Here is a 22,254-nt window from a genome sequence, read left to right as displayed (position 1 = left end):
TGCCTATTTAAGATCTGTTTTTTTCATTATCAGTTCAGCTCTCTGCAACACACTCAAGAGGGTGGGGTCGACAGTTTCATTATTGCAATAATTAATCGATATTGAATAAAGATGATTGTTTGAAGAAATGACAAAAGTCTCTCACTTGATTAGAATATTCCACGACATGTCATACCCAAGAAGACTCCAGGCTGTTATCGCTGCTGAAGGTGCTTCAACAAAGTGCTGAGTAAAGGGTCTGTATACTTATGTAAAATGTGATATTTCCATTTTTATTTTTAATAAACCTGTTTTTACTTTGTCATTATGGGGTATTCCGTATAGATTGATGATGAAAAATAAATAATTTAATCGATTTTAGAATAAGGCTGCAACGTAACAACATTTAGAAAAAGTCAAGGGGTCTGAATACTTTCTGAATGCACAGTATGTATACTGCATATATGTATATGAGAGAGAGAGGAGCATGCGGGAGATGACTAATTGACACCAGCTCATTCCTGTCTCCAGTGTTATACTTCTAACACAGTGGTTGTGGAGCCACTGAATGCATTCAGCAAAGGCCTGAGAAACTTAACCAAGGTAATGCATCTCATTATGAAAGTAAAGAGTGAAAAATCTTCCCTTTTATTTACATTAGCATTAACATAATCACATTTAGTGTCATTGTGAGCTTAAGTGGGGCTAGAGCAAAAACGGTTTGGTCATAAATTGGGTATTGGTGGCCAGGGAAATAGAATATTTGAATTATACAGCACATAGAGACTTTGAGGAAAATAGCTGTGGAGATGTTTCCCTACTGAGCACTCAATAAATTCCTGGCTTACAAATCATTACTACTGCATGCTTCAGTCTCTTCCTGCTGCCACTACTTCAGGTCATCTGATGTTCGACTGTTCATCCCGCTGTGTGCACAGGTGCGTGTGTGTGTCTGTGCACATGTCTGTGTGTTTTCACACGTGCGTGTGTGTGCGTGTGTGTGCGTGTGTGTGTGTGCGTGCGTGCGTGCACAGGTGCGCATGTGTGTGGGCACAAAGACGAAAGATCACCTAAGGACACACAAAAAACACAAAGTACTGAAGTACATTCTCCTCATCACTCAAGACAAGTGTAGTTACAGGAAGCCTCCCATCTGAGGGGACAGGAAGAGAGAGGAAAAAGAGGCCAGGCTTGGCTAACAATAGCAGAGAGCAGAGCAGAGAGAGAGAAAACAGAGATTAGTCAAATCATCCATCACTGTCTCAGTCGGGCCTCAGCCTGAGGGGAACATCGTGATTTAGTGGTGCAAGGACTAAAAGCAAGGAAAAATATATAGAGAGAAAGAGAGTGATAGAGTACGTGTGTGTGTGTGTGTGTGTGTGAGCATGTATTTGCGTGTGCGTGTTTATGCATGCGTTTGTGTGTATCTAATGGGCCAAAGGAGATGAGATCTGCAGCGCATTTGCCTGTTGGCCATCAGCAAAGCTGGAGAAGTTGCAGGAACAGCCGTGGGGACTCGTGGCTCAACCTCAACCATAGCCACAGCCTCACCCATAGCCTCACCCACAGCCTCACCCACACCCTCAGCTGGCACAGAGAAGACTGGGCTTACCTTGCCTCAGCCTGGTCACATTGTGGTCAGATCCTGCTTATGTTATGCCTTCCATCTCCTCCTGTTGATTCTAATGTTAGAAATGATTCGTCACACATATCACCCATGGGGTATCAGAGTGGTGAAACTATAGTCACAGTGCCACTCACAAAGGTCAGTCATTCAATTCATTTCAGGGCTATAATGAATCCTGGGGGTGGATGGATGTATTGTATGGACATTTATGGACAATGTATGTATGGTATGGACAATATATGTATGGTATGGACAATGTATGTATGTATGGTATGGACAATGTATGTATGTATGGTATGGACAATGTATGTATGTTATGGACAATGTATGTATGTATGGTATGGACAATGTATGTGTGGTATGGACAATGTATGTATGGTATGGACAATGTATTTATGGTATGGACAATGTATTTATGGTATGGACAATGTATTTATGGTATGGACAATGTATGTGTGGTATGGACAATGTATTTATGGTATGGACAATGTATTTATGGTATGGACAATGTATGTATGGTATGGACAATGTATGTATGTTATGGACAATGTATGTATGTTATGGACAATGTATTTATGGTATGGACAATGTATGTATGGTATGGACAATGTATGTATGGTATGGACAATGTATTTATGGTATGGACAATGTATGTATGATATGGACAATGTATGTATGTTATGGACAATGTATTTATGGTATGGACAATGTATGTATGGTATGGACAATGTATGTGTGTTTGTGTGTGTGTGTGTGTGTGAGGATATTTTCTCAAAATACTGCTAGCATGCTAATTACCCACATACGAATAAGAGCATGCACAGTTCAAATAAATTAACCTTTCAAAAGTATCAAACCTAAGTGGAAAAATGAGACAAGTTGCAGCATAGGATTTTTGTGTGTGTGTGTTGGGATGTCAGTGTGAGTGTGTAGGTCCAGTGTGTGGTGCATAGAGTTAGTGCAAAAAAGAGTCAATGCAAGTAGCCCGGGCAGCCATTTGATTAGCTATTTAGCAGTCTTGTTTACCAGTCTTATGGCTTCGGGGGAATGAGCTGTTCATAGTCTTGTTGGTTCCAGACTTGGTGCACTGGCACTGCTTTACATGCGGTAGCAGAGAGAACAGTCTATGGCTTGGCTGGCTTTAGTCTTTATAGAGGTCCTGGACGGCAGGGAGCAATCATTTTAGCGGGTGCTGCTAGCGCTAACTTCTGGCTACCATTACAAAATCATATACGAATCAGCAGTAAGACCACTCGTCAGCCACTGGGCACTGGGAATCAAAAGATACATTAAAGACCAAGTTCTGTCACATCCCATTGGGTTTCAGTGACCTAAGAAACATGCTGCAGATACCAGTGAAAGGATCACTAAGTCAATTTAGAATGCTATTGGCCTGAATACAGCCCAGACTGAGGGCCATTCTCACCTCTACCCGATTGCCCAACCTGAAATATAACAACAATGCATCAACTGTCCTGTTTTCATGAAAATACATTCTGGGTCTGGTTACATTGTGACGGCCCTGAATTATTTTGAGCCGTCTCAGTGCTTCTCCTTCCAATAGGGTGCTTTCCCTTTAATTCCCAATTAAATAGCCAGCATCAGCTGCGCAAAAGTGGGGTTTTTGTGATGGAGACGTGACTGAGAATGTGTTCCCGAAGCTTCTCTATTCCGGTTGTTTTGTTGTTGTTAAACGTGTGTTTTGTAGCCTGAGAGAGTTTACCCAGGATCGGATCCACTCTTTGCGTCCGTGGACTACACCTCTCCATTCTTCGTGGCCTTTCTCCGCTGGAGATCTATTGGCGGATTGTCTGACTGACCGACTGACTACCACCTTTTTTGTATACGGTATTTCATTTGTTTTGATATGATGTATACGGTGATGATTTATGTAGTTAGATGTAGTTGAGGAATTAGTAAGAGCTGATACGCTTTAAAGTTCTGTGGTAAAATTGTTATATTGATTGTATGATTTAATACTGGGTTTACGCTACACGGAATGAACGGACAAACATTGCGTGACAAAAGTCACTTGAGTTCACTGAACTCCTTTACCGGGCTGGACTCTTTTTAGGCCCGAGGTACAGGACATTTCTGGAGGAACCAGAACTCATTGTGTTATATTATTATGTGTGTGTAATCCATTGATGTTGCTAATACAACCCACGCAAAAGAATACAGTTGTTTTTTAAGTTCTTTTCAATGTTTTAAGGGTTTATGAAAAGTTGATTTCCCTTCTTACATAAGTCCTTTGTATTGGTGTAGACTTGACGGACCAGATGGGATTCATTCCCTCCCAAACTAAAAGGAGAAACCAATGTTTTCTCTGGTAGGCACAACCTACCTGGCACCCCTATAAATAATAACCTCAAGTCAAAACCGTTACATAAAAAATGGCACCCCAGATGGGACAGCTCAACATTGAGAACTAACCAAAGCAAATATTTTGTGTGGAATTAAAACAATGGATTCACCCCAAGATAATGTGCTCATCCATTTCATACCTGTCAATGGGAATACACAGGGCCATTCTGACCATCAAGCTGACAACACAAATCCTAATGGGAATGGAGATAATGGAGTTGATTTGGGCCAGAGCCCTGGGAATCTGAATGCTCGGTCTGGACCACAGGCCACAGGAGGTCTAACCAGTTACTCACTTATTGACATGGATCTGTGTGAAAGTACTGAGCCAGCCCTCCATCTGACACCCAACCTTCCTCCATTGTCTGGTTTATCTCCAGAGGTTGTAGTTTTACAACTTCAAGGTGACATCCTTGATATTCGTCGGACTCAACAACATCTCCAAACTCTTATCCACGATAAATTCCAATGTCTGAGGGAAGAGCAACAACAGAGTGCCATGGAATTCAGAAACTCACTGAGCACTCTAACCCACACACTGACAGAGCTCAGTGAGAGTGGAAGACGGGAAATTACTGGTGCCATGGACAGGCAGTTTGACTACCAACGAAACCAACTCACTGCCACTCTCCAATGGCGCCTGCAACATCATCACACTGAGGTCCTCAAGGACGTTAATTCTGTTTTTTCTCCCATGGCTAACACTGTAGACCACTTGCAAACAGAGCTCTCTAATTGTGTTAAAATGTTGGATGACGTGTCTGTGGACATGGCCTCCATTAGGCACAACTCCTTACACAGAGTTTCTCTAGTGTCCACTTCTGTTCAGACCACTGAGGGCCAAGCTGGCACCTCTGAAGAGCCAAGGCAAGGCCATGCTACAGCCACCCCTTGCAGGATGCAATCCACCATGCATCCTGGTGTTCATTTTCATTGTCCGATAACGCCCTCCCCCTCTACTTCCTCAATCCCTCCTAGCTCGTTTGTTCATGGTGATTTAAGTAGATGTCATGTGGGGGCGATGCCCATTAAATTGCAATTTCCCACCTTTGGGAAAAAAGATGACAGTCCTGATCCGCTAATGTACCTAGAAAGATGTCGTGACTTTCTTGCCCTCAATCCCCTGGCTGACGAAGAACTCCTTGCCACATTGAGGAATGTGTTGCATGGGACAGCTGGAGACTGGTGGGATGTGGCACGTCTCACCACTACCTCCTGGGCTGACTTTGAGGCCAAGTTTTCCTCTGCATTTCTGTCTGAGGACTACACAGATGAGCTGGCAGACAGAGTCAGGAATCGAGTGCAAAGCGAGAAAGAGGGTATCCGTGACTTTGCATACGGTTACCACTCCCTGTGCAGAAGGTGGAAACCTGGCATTGAGGAGGAAGAGGTCATTAAATTGTTTTTGAAGAACATCAACCCACTACTAGCCAGTCAACTCCGAGAACAAGTCACCACTGTCGATGGACTGGTTCGCTTGGGACAGCAGTTTGAGAAGGACAGAGAATGCCAACAGCAATATGACCAGAGAAAGAAACAGACACCCAAACAGTTACCCAAGACAGACCATCAACAACAGCCAGAGTCTCAAGCCATGACCCCTCTCATGTTCTGTTGGAGATGTAGCCAAAAGGGACATTCTTCAGCTACATGTCCAAGACCGTATCAAGAAAACCCTTCCAGAAACCACAAATCACAACAGGCCAACACACCTAACTCTCTTCGCAGGAATGACCATCCTTCTCTGGGTGCTTTAACCAGAGCTGAAACCCCAAGAGTCACTGCCTACGCCCCCCCATCGACATCCCCTTCCTTTCAGTTCATACCGCACCAACTGGTGTTACCCCTGTCCATAGGCCCATGGACAGGAAGAGCCATCCTGGACACCAGGTCATCCTACACACTGCTCAATGAGAAACTGTGGAAGGAGGTTAAAGGTCCGCAATACAACTTGAAGCCGTGGACAGAAGGTCCACTCTATCTGGCTGATGGTGAGGCTAAACGACCACTTGGATGGAGTGAGGTAGAGTTCCGCCTGTGTAACCGCTCCTATATGATTCCTTCGGTTATCCTACAAACCAAGAACCTTGCTTTTCCTGTCGTGTTGGGAATTGATTTCATGTACTTCAGTGGTGTCCAGATTGATATCGCACACAATTGCTACTGGTCTCCATACAATCTGAGCAAGAAGCATTTCTTCCAATCAGAAGCTACGAAGTTACATGATTGGGGTTCAAATGTGGCAGTCTTCTCTGCCGTTGCTCCGTTACCACTAACCCTTGATAATCCTTCTGACGATCTCCTTTTACAGGCTGTAAGAAGAGCTCAGCTGGAACATCCAGAGGAGTTAAGGCTGTTGGAACAGCTGCAGAATAATGCTGATGTATGTACTTCAAGGCTAGGACGCACCGGGCTCCTGAAGCACAAAATATTCCTTACACAGGAAATGCCGATCAAGCAAAAGCCATATCGTTTGTCCCCAGCGAAGCTAATCATCCAAAAGGGACTCATTAATGATATGTTAACACAATATATAATAGAACGTTCCTCCTCTCCTTGGGCTGCTCCTGTTGTCCTCATCCCAAAAAGGACTGGTGGTCTTAGATTTTGTGTGGACTATAGGAAGACCAACAATGTTTCCCAGACTGATGCCTATCCTCTTCCTACCATCCACGAGATCCTGGAGTCATTGTCTGGCGCTGTTGTGTTCACTACCCTTGACCTCAATAGTGGTTATTGGCAAGTTGAGATGGACCAGGAAAGCAATGGACAAGACTGCTTTTGTCTGTGCTGAGGGCTTGTTTTCCTTTAAGGTGATGCCTTTTGGATTAAAGAATGCACCTGCCACTTTCCAAAGACTGATGGAGATTGCGTTAGGTGAGCTCAAAGGGAAGATCTGTTTCGTCTACCTGGACGATATAATTATCTACTCCCAGAACAGAGAACAACACTTTCAAGATCTTCAAGCAGTGTTGGACAAGCTAAGAGAAGCTGGTCTGACCGTGAATATGAAGAAGAGCAACTTCTGCCGAACTTCCCTGAAGTTCCTTGGCCATATTGTGTCTTTCGACGGCATTCATGTGGATCCTGAAAAGACCAAGGCGGTACAAGATTTTCCTGTGCCAACCACACTCAAGGCCCTTCAACGGTTCCTTGGGATGGCTGGATGGTACCATCGGTTTGTGTCAAACTTCTCCCAGGTGGCAGAACCCCTCAACGCGTTGAAGCGAAAAGGAGTGAAATTCCTATGGACGGCAGAGTGCCAGACATCCTTTGAAACCCTGAAACGACACCTCGTCACACCTCCCATTTTAGGTCATCCCAACTTTGATTCCCCTTTTGTTGTTTACACTGATGCAAGTGATGTTGGACTTGGTGCTGTCCTAGTCCAACAGACTGGACTTGGCACTGAAGAAGTGCTAGCGTTCGCCAGTCGGACATTGAATGGAGCAGAACGGAACTACTCCACAACCGAGCAAGAGTGCCTTGCAGTTGTCTGGGCTTTGGAAAAGTGGAGGTACTACCTGGAGGGAAGACACTTCACTGTGGTCACTGACCATTCCTCCCTTGTGTGGGTGTTCAAGACCAACAAACCAAGCACCAGACTCATAAGATGGGCTCTACGGTTGCAAGAGTTCACCTTTGCAGTAGAATACAGGAAAGGAAAATACAACACTGTTCCAGATGCCTTATCCAGGGCTCCTGCTTGTGATAACGGTGGCCCTCATTTTCCATGTGCTACTGTCCTGTCAAGCAGTCGAGACTCGCCCAAAACAGACTTTCCCATCTCTGATGAGACCATATGGAAAGCCCAACAGGATGATCCAGAAGTACAGGCTTTGTACCAGACTATCCTGGAAGATGGAGAAAAGATGGTCAATCCTACCACAAAGCTGACCATCATGGAAGACAAAGTCTACCGTGTTGTACAACTACCTCACAGAACCCTCTACCAATTGTACATACCTGAAACTCTACGCCTACAACTGCTTCAACATTTCCATGAAGACCCATTAGCTGGTCATTTGGGCAGGTTCAAAACCTACAAGCGGTTGCAAGCGTTACTGTACTGGCCACATCTGAGCATGGATGTGAAGTCACACATCCGAAACTGTCAGGTTTGTCAAATGTACAAACCAGAAGGTAGAAAGCCTGCTGGCAAGTTGCAGCAAACGGTGGTTACCCGACCTTGGGAAATGCTAGGAGTGGATTTGATGGGTCCATTTCCTAGAAGCTCCAATCAGAATGTGTACATGCTTGTGTTTGTGGATTATTATTCAAAGTGGGTACAACATGCCTGTGTGTTTCTCACTTTCTGTCCCTCTCGCTGCCAATTCATTCTTTCTTTCTCTGCTGTGTCTGACTCACATATTTCATTCTTTCTTATCTCCCCCTCCACCCTGCAGATCCCTAATGAAGTCACATCTCCCCTACCATCTCACCTGACTTCCCATCCTACCCCAGCCACCCATCCCAGCCCCCCCACCCCACCCCCTTTGGAGGATAAAGGAGCAAGGATGCTTGATAAGGAGCTAGCAGATGCTACGGTTATCAATCCTGCATCCCATCCTGCTGAGCAACCGTTTCGCCCACCTGCTTCCAGAGATTCCTGCTCCTTCATCCTTTATCCTGTTTCCTGATGGTCCAGCTTAGGGGGTCTGAACTAATAAAACAGAGATAATGAAACAGGATTTTACTGAGCTGATCAACACCCTAAAAGTCTCTGAAAAGCATCCAATTATCTCTGGTCCTGTGAAGTCGCTGGGTCGCGGCTGTGAAAGGTTCAGCAGAATCTTAGCACGTCATATCTGGTTTAAAGACTACTACCACTCTGTTGGCATAACTTTTGACAACTGACACCTTTTGGAAACAAAAAATGCTCTACAGAGATGATGGACTCCACCCAAACCATCTAGGAGCCTGGACCCTCTATTCATATTTCAAGGCTGCATTAAGATATTGACTCAGCCCTGTTCAAGTAATACATCCCATCTTCTCAAATCGTTGTCATCGTACTGTTGTCTATACTACCAGGGGTGTTGTCAGTTGTAATCTTGTACCCATTCGTTTGAACTCCACTCTTAGATCTGCTATTGTTAGATCAAAAGAGGAGCCCAATGTGGTCTGCTCACCCAGTGCCTTTAGTTCAAATGGGAATTCCATAAACTTGAATACCACATAGTAGTTAACTAAACTCAGCAAAAAAAGAAACGTCCTCTCACTGTCAACTGCATTTATTTTCAGCAAACTTAACATGTGTAAATATTTGTATGAACATAACAAGATTCAACAACTGAGACAAACTGAATAAGTTCCACAGACATGTGACTAACAGAAATGGAATAATGTGTCCCTGAACAAAGGGGGGGTCAAAATCAAAAGTAACAGTCAGTATCTGGTGTGGCCACCAGCTGCATTAAGTACTGCAGTGCATCTCCTCCACATGGACTGCACCAGATTTGCCAGTTCTTGCTGTGAGATGTTACCCCATTCTTCCACCAAAGCACCTGCAAGTTCCCAGACATTTCTGGGGGGAAAGGCCCTAGCCCGCACCCTCTGATCCAACAGGTCCCAGATGTGTTCAATGGATTGAGATCCGGGCTCTTCGCTGGCCATGGCAGAACACGGATGTTCCTGTCTTGCAGGAAATCACACACAGAACAAGCAGTATGGCTGGTGGCATTGTCATGCTGGAGGGTCATGTCAGGATGAGCCTAAAGGAAGGCTACCATATGAGGGAGGAGGATGTCTTCCCTGTAACGCACAGTGTTGAGATTGCCTGCAATGACAACAAGCTCAGTTTGTTGATGCTGTGACACACCGCCCCAGACCATGACGGACCCTCCACCTCCAGAGTACAGGTCCTGCGACGGTGGGTTTGTGCCCAACATTGTTGCCGGTGATGTCTGGTGAGGACCTGCCTTACAACAGGCCTACAAGCCCTCAGTCCAGCCTCTCTCAGCCTATTGCGGACAGTCTGAGCACTGATGGAGGGATTGTGTGTTCCTGGTGTAACTTGGGCAGTTGTTGTTGCCATCCTGTACCTGTCCCGCATGTGTGATGTTCGGATGTACCGATCCTGTGCAAGTGTTGTTACACCTGGTCTGCAACTGCGAGGACGATCAGCTGTCTGTCTTGTCTCCCTGTAGTGTTGTCTTAGGCGTCTCACAGTACGGACATTGCAATTTATTGCCCTGGCCACATCTGCAGTCCTCATGCCTCCTTGCAGCATGCCTAAGGCATGTTCACGCAGATGAGCAGGGACCCTGGGCATCTTTCTTTTGTTTTTTTTCAGAGTCAGTAGAAAGGCCTCTTTGGTGTCCTACGTTTTCATGACTGTGACCTTAATTTCCTACTATCTGTAAGCTGTTAGTGTCTTAACAACCGTTCCACAGGTGCCTGTTCATTAATTGTTTATGGTTCATTGAACAAGCATGGGAAACCGTGTTTAAACCCTTTACAATGAAGATCTGTGAAGTTATTTGGATTTTTACTAATTATCTTTGAAACAGTGTCCTGAAAAAGGGACGTTTCTTTTGAGTTTAGTTTGTTGTCTTCTTTTACTAAATCAGAATCCTGGGTGACTTAAATTATGATTGGGAAATGCAGTTTTTGTATTTTATTTGAATGTGTTTATGTAGATACTGAACAAAAATATAAAACGTAACATGCAACAATTCCAAATATTTTACTGAGTTAAATAAAATTCATATAAGGAAATCAGTCATTTGAAATAAATTAATTTGGCCCTAATCTATGGATTTCACATCACTGGGAATACACATATGCATATGGGGGAAAAAAGTAGGGGTGTGGATCAGAAACCCAGTTAGTATCTGGTGGGACCACGATTTGCCTCATGCAGTGCGACATCTCCTTCGCATAGAGTTGATCAGGTTGTTGATTGTGGCCCCTGGAATGTTGTCCCACTCCTCTTCAATGGCTGTGCGAAGTTGCTGAATATTGGCAGAAACTGGAACATGCTGTCGTACACATCGATCCAGAGCTTCCCAAACATACTCAATGGGTGACATGTCTGGTGAGGATGAAGGCCAGGAAGAACTGGGACATTTTCAGCTTTGTTTCAGAATAATTAATTGTCTGGCAACAGCCCTGGTGGACATTCCAGCAGTCAACATTCCAATTGCATGCCCCTCAGAACTTGAGGCATCTGTGACATTGTGTTGTGTGACAAAAATGCATATTTTAGATTGTCCTTTTATTGTCCCCAGCAGAACATGCACCTGTGTAATGATCATGCGGTTTAATCAGCTTCTTGATATGCCACACCTGTCAGCTGGATGGATTATCTTGGCAAAGGAGTATGGATGGAAACTAATTTGTGCACATCATTTGAGAGAAATACGTTTTTTTTGTGCATATGGTAAATTTCTGGAATCTTTTATTTCAGCTCATGAAACATGGGACCAGCACTACATATTGCGTTTATATTTTTGTTCAGTGTAGTTACACTGTAGTCAACTTTCCATCTATTGAGCTGTGCTTTCAGACTGCAACTTAATAAACCCCCGTCACCTCACCTCTTTTCTCCCACTGCTCAGGTTGGACAACATGGGGTTTTGACCCTGGAGGTTGCTCAGCCGCAGTAAACAACAAGCAGTTCACTCTCTCCTGTTGTGGGATGGGCAGGCAGCACTAGCTGATTGTCCAGTGAATACCATCTTTTCGCTTGACCTCTCTGACATATCCCCGGTGGCATCCTACCATCTCAGCTTCCTGTCTTACGCCTCTGACCAGTGTTCTCATACACATAGAGACACACAGAGACACCAAGGATGAGATGTTCTCACCTACCTGCCCTATGAAATACATCGGAGTCAGGGCATCAGTTAAGCCTACGGAGCTACAGTAACAGTGGACCCTCCATTTTGTACTTGATTCTTCCCTAGAGACTTAGAAAACAGCACTATAAGGTTAGCAATGCACTGACAGACCTAATGGTGATGGGTAATCTAGAGGGAGGATATTTGTCAAGCAAAACCATGGCAATAAGAGTGAAGAGGATTACATGACATGCAAGGATGTTGCTAGATTAGGTAAGACTGGCTTCTCTACATTGACAAACAAAAACATTAGTAAACTAGGCGTGTGTTGTTCTGAGTCGGTAAGCCTGAAGGCTTGGTTTGTTGTGATGCCATAAGGCATAGAGCGATCTCTTTTTCCATCCCTTTCCCGCTCTCCCTAGCTCTCTCTTTCTCCCTCTCTCCCTTTATCCTTATCACTGCATTCTCTCCCTTTCTCCATTTATCACGCTCTCTTTTTCTCCATTTCTCTCCTCTCTCTCCAGTTAACCATGTCACTTGTTAGTCTGTAATTATCTGTTGTAACTAAGTACTGATGTTTCTACCTTTGACCTTTTTAACTGCCACTATCAAATGTCCGCCAGTGTTGAATGTGATGTTTAAAGTTTTACACCAGACTGGGGCAAGGACACACTGATAATGTATCTGTGACACTATGAATCTATAGCTGCTGATGTTGTGACTTCCTACAAGCCTCTCGGGCTGGTGTTTACAGAACATTTGGTGCAGTGTGATTAATATAAAAAGGGCCTTCTCAGAGAACGCCCGTTAGACATTTTTCTGTTGCAACTTGTAATTAAAGCAAAATTATTTTGATTGATATCAACAACTCCTCTCCTTTTTGTTAACCTGAAAATGACTGTTACAGATGGCTATGAGGATGGAATACTCAAGGTTTCAGCCTTGTTTCAGGTTTGTTTCCTTGGTATTAAAACGAACCACTGGAATTCAGTGAATGAGCCCACTGGGCACATATTGCAGTTCAAACGTCTAGTTTTAATTTATGTTTGGTTGAGTTGTCACATACATTAATTTATCATGAAATCAACAACAACAAAATCACCAAGTCATTGGATTTAGGTTAAAAGTTGGGTAAAAAAAATACAAAATTCCCATAAATTGATTACTTTTTGTAAATCCAATTATTTTTCCACATTGAGTCAACGTCGTCACATAGATTGGAGGTCGAAATGCGGTGGAAACCATGTTGATTCAACCAGTTTTCCCCAGTGGGAGCCTTGTTGTACTGTCAATAGATGATCTTGATTTTGTTGTAGTCAACTACTTGGTTAAAGGTGATACTGGTATCAGACACCACTGGCCTTTCCGTAGCGTGGTTAGTAGGTACGGGGTCAACAGAGTGGGAAAACGTGTTCCTCAAGTGCAAGGCAAGTCTGCTGTGTGTTTAGTTTGTACATTGGAGGAGCAAAACTACATCTTGCAAACTCGAGTGGCATCCGCCTCTGTGGCGATGGCCTTGTGAAAACGTAACCAATCTGTTTTACTGACCACACAACTCCGGGACCAGGGATTAGCAACCCCAGGTCTCCTTTCAATACTGCTATAGCAAAATATACAGTGTTTTGTGTGTTGCAGGGTGAAATACATTTGTTCAGATTGATTCTGAACAAGTCAGGAATAACCTCGTGGGTAAAGCCTGTGTTGTGTGTTCATCTTGTCCCCATTTGTGCCTTGTGTCACGTTTGGTTAGTCTGTAACTACGGTTCTACATTGGTGAACTGTCTCTCTCTCACTCCTATTAGATGGATATTTTGGCATTGTAGAACAAAGCTAAAATGAGAAAGATAAGGCTAAGAACAGTGGTGTAAAGTACTTTAGTAAAACTATTTTAAAGTACTTAAGTAGTGTTTTGGGGTATCTGTACTTTACTATGTATATTTCTATGTCAGATTCTCTGACATGTCGCAACACTCTTTTTTGTTTTAACGTGTAGCTCGAGTTGTCTGACAAATTGTATGACTATCATCAGACCATTCTTAAGTGATCGCTTGCTTTAGGCTAGCGGGCGGAGGCGGTTGTGGTTGTGAAAGCATGCTCTAGTTGTCAAAAGTTGTAAGGAGTAGTTCAAATTATGTGAACATTGGTCTGTGGCTGATCTATTTGATCATTTGGCTCCATTACACTCACTACCGTTCAAAAGTTTGTGTTCACTTGTTTTTGAAAGAAAAGCAAAACATTTTGTCCATTAAAATAACATCAAATTGATCAGAAATACAGTGTAGACATTGTTAATGTTGTAAATGACTATTGTAGCTGGAAGCGGCAGATTTTTTTATTAAATATCTACATAGGCGTACAGAGGCCCATTATCAGCAACCATCACTCCTGTGTTTCAATGGCATGTTGTGTTAGCTAATCCAAGTTTATCATTTTAAATGGCTTATTTGTTCATTAGAAAACTCTTTATTAAATTATGTTACCACAGCTGAAAACTGTTGTCCTGATTAAAGAAGCAATAAAACTGGCCTTTTTTAGATTAGTTGAGTATCTGGAGCATCAGCATTTGTGGGTTCAATTACAGGCTCAAAAAGGCTAGAAACAAATAACTTTCTTCCGAAACTCGTCAGTCTATTCTTGTTCTGAGAGATGAAGGCTATTCCATGCTATTCCATCTCGTACAACGCTGTGTACTACTCCCTTCACAGAACAGAGCAAACTGGCCCTAACCAGAATAGAAAAAGGAGTGGGAGGCCCCGGTGCACAACAGAGCAAGAGGGCAAGTACATTAGTGTCTAGTTTGAGAAACAGACACCTCACAAGTCCTGAACTGGCAACTTCATTAAATAATACCCGCAAAACACAAGTCTCAAAGTCAACAGTGAAGAGGCGACTCCGGGATGCTGGCCTGTGTGTGTGCTTTTCTTTCAAAAACAAGGACATTTCGAAGTGACCCCAAACTTTTGAACAGTAGTGTATATAAAAAACATAATTAAATAAAGAAGGGAGAGATTGACAATAAACAAATGTTTTATAACCACAGACCAGATAGGTGCAGTGAAATGTGTTATTTTACAGGGTCAGCCATAGTAGTACAGCGTACTTGGAGCAAATTGCTTTAGGGCACATTGACAGATTTTATAGAGCAAAACTAGAGTAAGACTAAAATACATGAACTGTTTCAAGTTTTATTAGTCATATGTACAGGAAACAGATTAGAATACAACGTACAACAAAATGCTTACTTGCAGGTTCCTTCTCCACAATGCAACAATTAGAAATAATAAAATATAAGAATCCGAACATTAAGCATATGGCTCAGTAGAATAGAATAAATATAGCCTAAATATAAAACACAGGAATGCTCAATTTATAGTCCAATATTTACACATGTATCAGGGAAGGAGGTATTGGGGGACAAGTATGCAGCAATAGTACTGTAAATGGTACAGCAGTTGTGATGTGTGTGTAACTATATTTGTGGTGGCCAGAGGTCCTCACAAGAATAGTTAACAAAAACATTTGACCAACTGGGGACATTTTGTTGGTCCCAAACCCAAATGTTATTTTTAGGGAGTTTAGGGTTAAGGTTAGAATTTGTGTTAAGGTTAGGGGCTAGGGTTAGTTTTAGGGTTGGGGTTAGGAGCTAGGGTTAAGGTTAGGGCTAGGGTTATGGTAAGGGTTAGGGTAAATAGGATTTTGAATGGGACTGAATTGTGTGTCCCAATAAGGTTAGTCGTAAAATACTGTGTGTGTGTGTGTGTGTGTGTATGTGTGTTAAGGTGCGGAGAGTCAATGCAGGTGGTCGGTCCGTCTGATGGCTTGTAGATAGAAACTGTCTCTGAGCCTGTTGGTATCAGACTTCATGCTCCAAAACCGTATGCCCGACGGTAAGGGAGTGTACAGCTTGTGGCTGGGGTGAGTGGGGTCCTGGATGATGCTGCGGGCCTTCCTCTGTCACCGTTTCAAGTAGATGTCCTTGATCGGTGGGAACATGGCCTCAGTGATGTACTGAACTGTCTTCAGCACCCGCTAGAAGACCTTGAGGTCGTGGACGGATCAATTTCCGTACCATGCCGTGATGCAACTGGTCAGGACGCTCTCGATGGTGTATTTGGAGAGGACCTTATATGCATTCCGATAAGGAGAAAGTAAAAGGGAGTTGTGGAATCCCTGTGAACAAAAGTTGTTTGTTATATTATTGTTAAAACCTTTTTGTTGGGAGCCACACTTGGGCTCCCAAGGAGCCACACACTTGTTGGGAGCCAAACTGTTCATTAAAAAAACAAATAACTTAAAGAATCTTTGTCTATCAGATACCGTTTTGGAAATAAACTTTGGGAGTTCAGTTAGTAATTACTAACCTCAGAACTTTTGGCCGGAGTGTTGATGGTATGGTTCATAATACACATATACAGTTGAAGTTGGAAGTTTACATACACTTAGGTTTGAGTCATTAAAACCCATTTTTCAATCACTCCACGAATTTCTTGTTAACAAACTATAGTTTTGGCAAGTCAGTTAGGAGATCTACTTTGTGCATGACATAAGTAATTTTTTAACAATTGTTTACAGACACATTATTTCACTTATAATTCACTGTATCACAATTCCAGTGGGTCAGAAGTGTACATACACTGAGTTGACTGTGCCTTTTAAACAGCTTGGAAAATTACAGAAATTATGTAATGGCTTTAGAAGCTTCTGATAGGCTAATTGACATCCTTTGAGTCAATTGGAGGTGTACCTGTGGATGTATTTCAAGGCCTACCTTCAAACTCAGTGCCTCTGCTTGACATTATGGGAAAATCAAAAGAAATCAGCCAAGACCTCAGAAGAAAAATTGTAGACCTCCACAAGTCTGGTTCATCCTTGGGAGCATTTTCCAAAAACCTGATGGTACCACGTTCATCTGTACAAACAATAGATACACAAGTATAAACACCATGGGACCACGCAGCAGCCATACCGCTCAGGAAGGAAACGAGTTTTGTCTCCTAGAGATGAACGTACTTTGGTGAAAAGTGCAAATCAATCCCAGAACATCAGCAAAGGACCTTGTAAAGATGCTGGAGGAAACAGGTACAAAAATATCTATAGCCACAGTAAAATGAGTCCTATATCGACATAACCTGAAAGGCCGCTCAGCAAGGAAGAAGCCACTGCTCCAAAACCGCCATAAAAAAGCCAGACTACTGTTTGCAACTGCACATAGGGACAAAGATCGTACTTCCGACTTCAACTGTATATATTTGGTAAATAACTTACACAAGGAAACAGTTCACTAAATGTTTTGGAAGGACTCTACTTTAAAAAGTACAAATGGGGTACTTACCAAAGAAAATTTGTTTTTTCAGTATACTTTTGTGAAATGTTGGAATGCCGCTGTTAGAAGGTAAACAATTCTGGAGCCAAGCCAAGGCTTGTAAAGTCATTTAAATAGCTTTCGAATCTATGATTGTGTTGTACAAATCGATGGTTTTAATAATGTATTCCTTAGTGCATTATTACATCAATGATGTTGCTCTTGCTGCTGGTGAGTCTCTGATCCACCTCTACGCAGACGACACCATTCTATATACTTCTGGCCCTTCTTCTCTCCTTCCGTGGCCTCCAACTGCTCTTAAATGCAAGTAAAACTAAATGCATACTCTTCAACTGATCGCTACCCGCACCTGCCCGCTAATCCAGCATCACTACTCTGGACGGTTGTGACTTAGAATATGTGGACAACAACAAATACCTAGGTGTCTGGTTAGACTGTGAACTCTCCTTCCAAAATTAATCCTAGAGTCGGCTTCCTATTTCGCAACAAAGCATCCTTCACTCATGCTGCCAAAACATACCCTTGTAAAACTGACCATCCTACCAATCCTCGACTTCGGCGATGTAATTTACAAAATAGCCTCCAACACTCTACTCAACAAATTGGATGCAGTCTATCACAGTGCCATCCATTTTTTCATCAAAGCCCCATATACAATCCACCACTGCGACCTGTATGCTCTCATTGGCTGGCCCTCGCTTCATACTCGTCACCAAACCCACTGGCTCCAGGTCATCTACAAGTCTTAGGTAAATCCCCGCCTGCTAGGTAAATCCCCGCCTTATCTCAGCTCACTGGTCACCATAGCAGCAGCCCGTAACACGCACTCCAGCAGGTTTCTCTCACTGGTCACCCCCAAAGCCAATTCCTCCTTTGTCCAGTTCTCTGCTGCCAATGACTGGAACGAACTGCAAAAATCACTGAAGCTGGAGACACATCTCCCTCATTAGCTTTAAGCACCAGCTGTCAGAGCAGCTCACAGATCACTGCACCTGTACATAGCACATCTGTAAATAGCCCATCCAACTACCTCATCCCCATACTGTATTTATCTTGCACCCCAGTATCTCTACTTGCACATTCATCTTCTGCACATCTACCATTCCAGGGTTTAATTGCTATATTGTAATTACTTCACCACCATGGCCTATTTATTGCCTTACCTCCCTTATCTTACCTCATTTGCACACACTGTAAATAGCTTGTTCTACTGTATTATTGACTGTATGCATGTTTATTCCATGTGTAACTCTGTGTTGTATGTGTCGAACTGCTTTGCTTTATCTTGACCAGGTCGCAGTTGTAAATGACAACTTGTTCTCAACTAGCCTAGCTGGTTAATTAAAGGTGAAAAAAAATAGTAATTTGAAAATGTAGTAACCTGGTATATTTATGGTTACCAATAGATGGCAGTATTGAGTCAAGGTGGGGGTTTGCTTCCCGCTATCCGTAGCTATTTCCTATGTATGCCTATGTAACTATGATTAAGAAAGCTTCAGGTGCTTAAGCCAGGTGCATTGGAGAATGTAATTCTAAGTTACAATTCAATACTAAACCGTACTTAAGTCTCATAAGTCATAACTCTAAGAAGCCTTTAAGGATACTACAGAAACAAATGTTTAAAATATACAGTCACACAACGAGTGTGAAAGTTGACTGCATTTGCATTTTTGTTAAAAGTATTCAAGGTATTTGCAAACACAAAATGTGTTTCTTGGCATACCAGTTAGTTGTCTATGAAATAGATAAGGTATTAACCTCTAGGGTAGGGGGCAGCATTCGGAATTTTGGATGAAAAGCATGTCCAAATTACATGGCCTGCTACTCGGGCCCAGAAGATATGATATGCATATAACTGGTAGATTTGGATAGAGAACACTCTAAAGTTTCCAAAACTGTTAAAATAGTGTCTGAGTATAACAGAACTGATTTAGTAGGCGAAAATCTGAGAAAAATCCATTCAGGAAGTAGTTTTGTTTTTGTAGTTTTCTATTCAATGCCATTACAGTATCCATTGACTTAGGACTCCATTTGCAGTTCCTATGCCTTCCACTAGATGTCAACAGTCTTAGAAATTGTTTCAGGCTTGTATTCTTATAAATGAGGGAGTAAGACCAGTCTGAACGAGTGGACCCTAACGTGTCGAAAAGCTTTTTCAGGCACATGTGCATTTCTTGATTACCTTTTATATTGACGACGTTATTGTCCGGTTGAAATATTATAGATCATTTAGGCAACCTGAGGATTGAATATAAACATTGTTTGACATGTTTCTATGAACTTTACAGATACAATTTGGATTTTTTTGTCTGATTGTTTTGACTGAGTTTGAGCCTGTGGATTACTGAAGAAAACGCGCTAACAAAACTGAGGTTTTTGGATATAAAGAGACATTGAACAAAAGGAACATTTGAGTAAATTAATGTCTTCTGATTGCCACCATATGAAGATCATCAAAGGTAAGGGATTCATTTTATCTCTATTTCTGAGTTTTGTAACGCTTCTGCTTGCTGCTGTAATAATTTGTCAACTGGGCTATATTCTGGGCTAGCTATGCTTTGGCCGAAAAGCATTTTATAAATATGACACTGTGGTTGGTTTAACAAGAAGTTAATCTTTAAACCTATGTAAAATATGTTTTGTTTTCAGAATTTTTATAGTGAGCATTTCTGTAATTGAATTTGGCGCTCTGCAACCTCACTGGATATTGGCCAGATGGGACGCTAGCGTCCCACGTACCCTAGAGATGTATATCTACAGCATTTATACAGCCTTTATAATTGTAAGGTCTCAAATAAATAAACTTTTTGGAAGTAAGTATTTACAAGTAAACACAATCCAATGATTGACATTTTTTCTACAAGCTCTCACAGTCTTATGTCAGAAGTAGACGTTCATCTATGTTTCTCAAACGTCTATGTTTCTCAAAGTTGTACCAGATGTCAAATTTCTAAGTATTTATGGTTAAGTTTAGTCATTAACTCTGAATGTTTTAGGTCAGGGTTAAGGTTTGTGATTGACGTAAAACAAAAACAACTTATCACTGGATTCTAACATGCAACCTTTGGAATCACAGGCAGATGCTTACACCCATCCACCATCATGTCCACACTACCCAGCAAAATCAAAACCTACTTGAAGCTAACAGCGCTCACTGTTGCCCCTAGTGGCCGGTTCCACGTCATCTCCCGACATCCTCAGACATGGATGGACGTCAGATACGGACTTGTATCACAGGTGACCTGCCTGGATTTATCATACCTCCTGGTTGGTTTGTTTAGAACTAAATTGTGTATTTTTTGTTTTAAGGTAGTTCTTGAACACTAAGATTACTAGAAGTATAGTGATGTGGAATGAATCATGTTGAATACTCCCCTTGGTAGATGGTTTTTCATTCAAGCATATTTATCAGTGGGTTTGTTGAATGGGGTAATAGAGACTGCCATTGTGCTAGGGACATACAGTACCTGAATTGTTTTGGTCTACTTGGGTTTATTTATTTTATATCATGGAGGTGCATACTTTTTTTTTATATCTCTCTCCCTCCCTCTGTCTCTCTCACTCTACTGTGACATTCTCATGCCCCCTGCCAGTTTGTTCTAGAGAAGCAGGTTAATGTGCTCATTGGGAGTCCTACAGTGTCTCTCTCCAGTAGGTCCGTGAGTGACGACATATTGACTCATTTTTTCAAAACAAAACTGTCTGTCAATGTTGGCTCATGCTTGCCCATGTATTCCATTCAAACAAATATTTTGGGTTGGTTGTTTATTTTAAACATCATGTGACTGGTTTTGTGTGAATCTAAACACTTTTTCAAATCACAAAGTTTAAGTTCGAGTGCAGTCAAATGTGATTTCCTTTTGTTTTATAAATATTTCCACACGACGAGGTCAGAATAATACTGTGTAATTGTGAAAATTATGATAATGCCCTTTTAGTGCAAGAGCTGTTCGAAAACACCTCCTGAAATGTCAGTCTGTTTTGGTGGGATGGAGTTTTGGCCTGCCTGGTAAATGATAGTTAATAGACCAATAAGAAAGACAGTTTCAGATTCCCCTCCCCACTCAGACCACCCCCAGACAGTCCTAGCAAAATTCTTGCTTAAGAAATTGCTCTTTGCTAAGAATATATATTTTATTACCATTTTAATTTAAAGCCATCACAGTAAGGTACTTGATTGTTACCCAGAAATGATTTGATATCGAGAAAAAAACGTCTGCATCGGACCGCTAAAGGTGTCATTCTCAGAGAAAGCACTGTCACATAATCTCATTTCAAATGCAATCATAACATGAAAGGCAATTTCAATGCAACAAAGCCAATAGTATCATAGACTTTATGACAACGTCATTCACACAGAACATTCGTTTCATCGAGACACTTCAAAATCCACCAGCAGAACGACAACAAAGAGAAAGGTGTTGAGAGGTGAGACGTCTACTTGGTCCAAATTGCTTATTCTTCATCAAGAAACTCCCAGATTCAAAAGAAGGTTCAGAAAATCTGAGGGTAAATGTCTGCATTTTGATTATTTCAGCAACTTCGAATCACCTCTCTGCAGAACAATATCTATGGGCCTGTGGGAGAACAGAGAGGCTAATTGGAGAGCTGCTTCCTCTGTATGAAATGGCCTTCTTTATGGCTCTGTTCTGCAGTCCAATCACACATAAAGGGCCACATGAGAAATTCCTGGGTTTGGTCCAGGAGAGTAGATGGGACACAGTGCTGCTGAAGAATGTCTTGGGCAGTGGACTGAAAACCCATAAACAAAACAACTGATCACTTTGGGATGATCTAATTTACCTCATATTTCATGAGGTTCACTTTGCCTTGGTTGGGGCATCCTGGAGGCATGCTCCACCAAAGGAGATGGATGGGACTATGCTTGCACAGATACATCCACAAACATCCACAATCCCGACACAAACACCTGCCACACTCTTCCTTCCTAACACACACACACACACCAGGTGCAGGGCTGCCTCCACCTCTGCCTGGCCTGTGTATAATTAATGAGTGGAGCACTGGGGGGGGGGGGCATGGACCCAAGTGTCTATCCTGGCAAGGCGCCGCAACCTTTGACAGTTGCATTGTAAGCCCTAAGGCATTTTTACCTGAAATACTTCTAGTAAGTTGAACTCAAAGTCAATGAAAAGTCTTTATTACTTAAAATGTTT

At 42.4% G+C, this 22,254-nt stretch overlaps 1 protein-coding gene and 1 long non-coding RNA gene across 2 annotated transcripts in view; one reads left to right on the top strand and one right to left on the bottom strand.

The window, feature by feature from the left end:
* Positions 1-22,254, bottom strand: part of LOC110507530 (yjeF N-terminal domain-containing protein 3) — a 72,999-nt gene that overhangs the window by 22,237 nt on the left and 28,508 nt on the right. The window lies entirely within an intron of this gene.
* LOC118945781 lies at positions 3,396-12,636 on the top strand. Its single transcript, XR_005040883.1, has 3 exons — positions 3,396-3,454; positions 8,377-8,948; positions 11,533-12,636. It is a non-coding gene; the product is annotated as an uncharacterized LOC118945781 (long non-coding RNA).

The sequence above is a fragment of the Oncorhynchus mykiss genome, chromosome 1 (genome assembly GCF_013265735.2).
Source record: "Oncorhynchus mykiss isolate Arlee chromosome 1, USDA_OmykA_1.1, whole genome shotgun sequence".
Taxonomy (NCBI): domain Eukaryota; kingdom Metazoa; phylum Chordata; class Actinopteri; order Salmoniformes; family Salmonidae; genus Oncorhynchus; species Oncorhynchus mykiss.
Note: the sequence above shows the minus strand (reverse complement) of the source record. Positions and strands in the feature narration are given on the sequence as shown.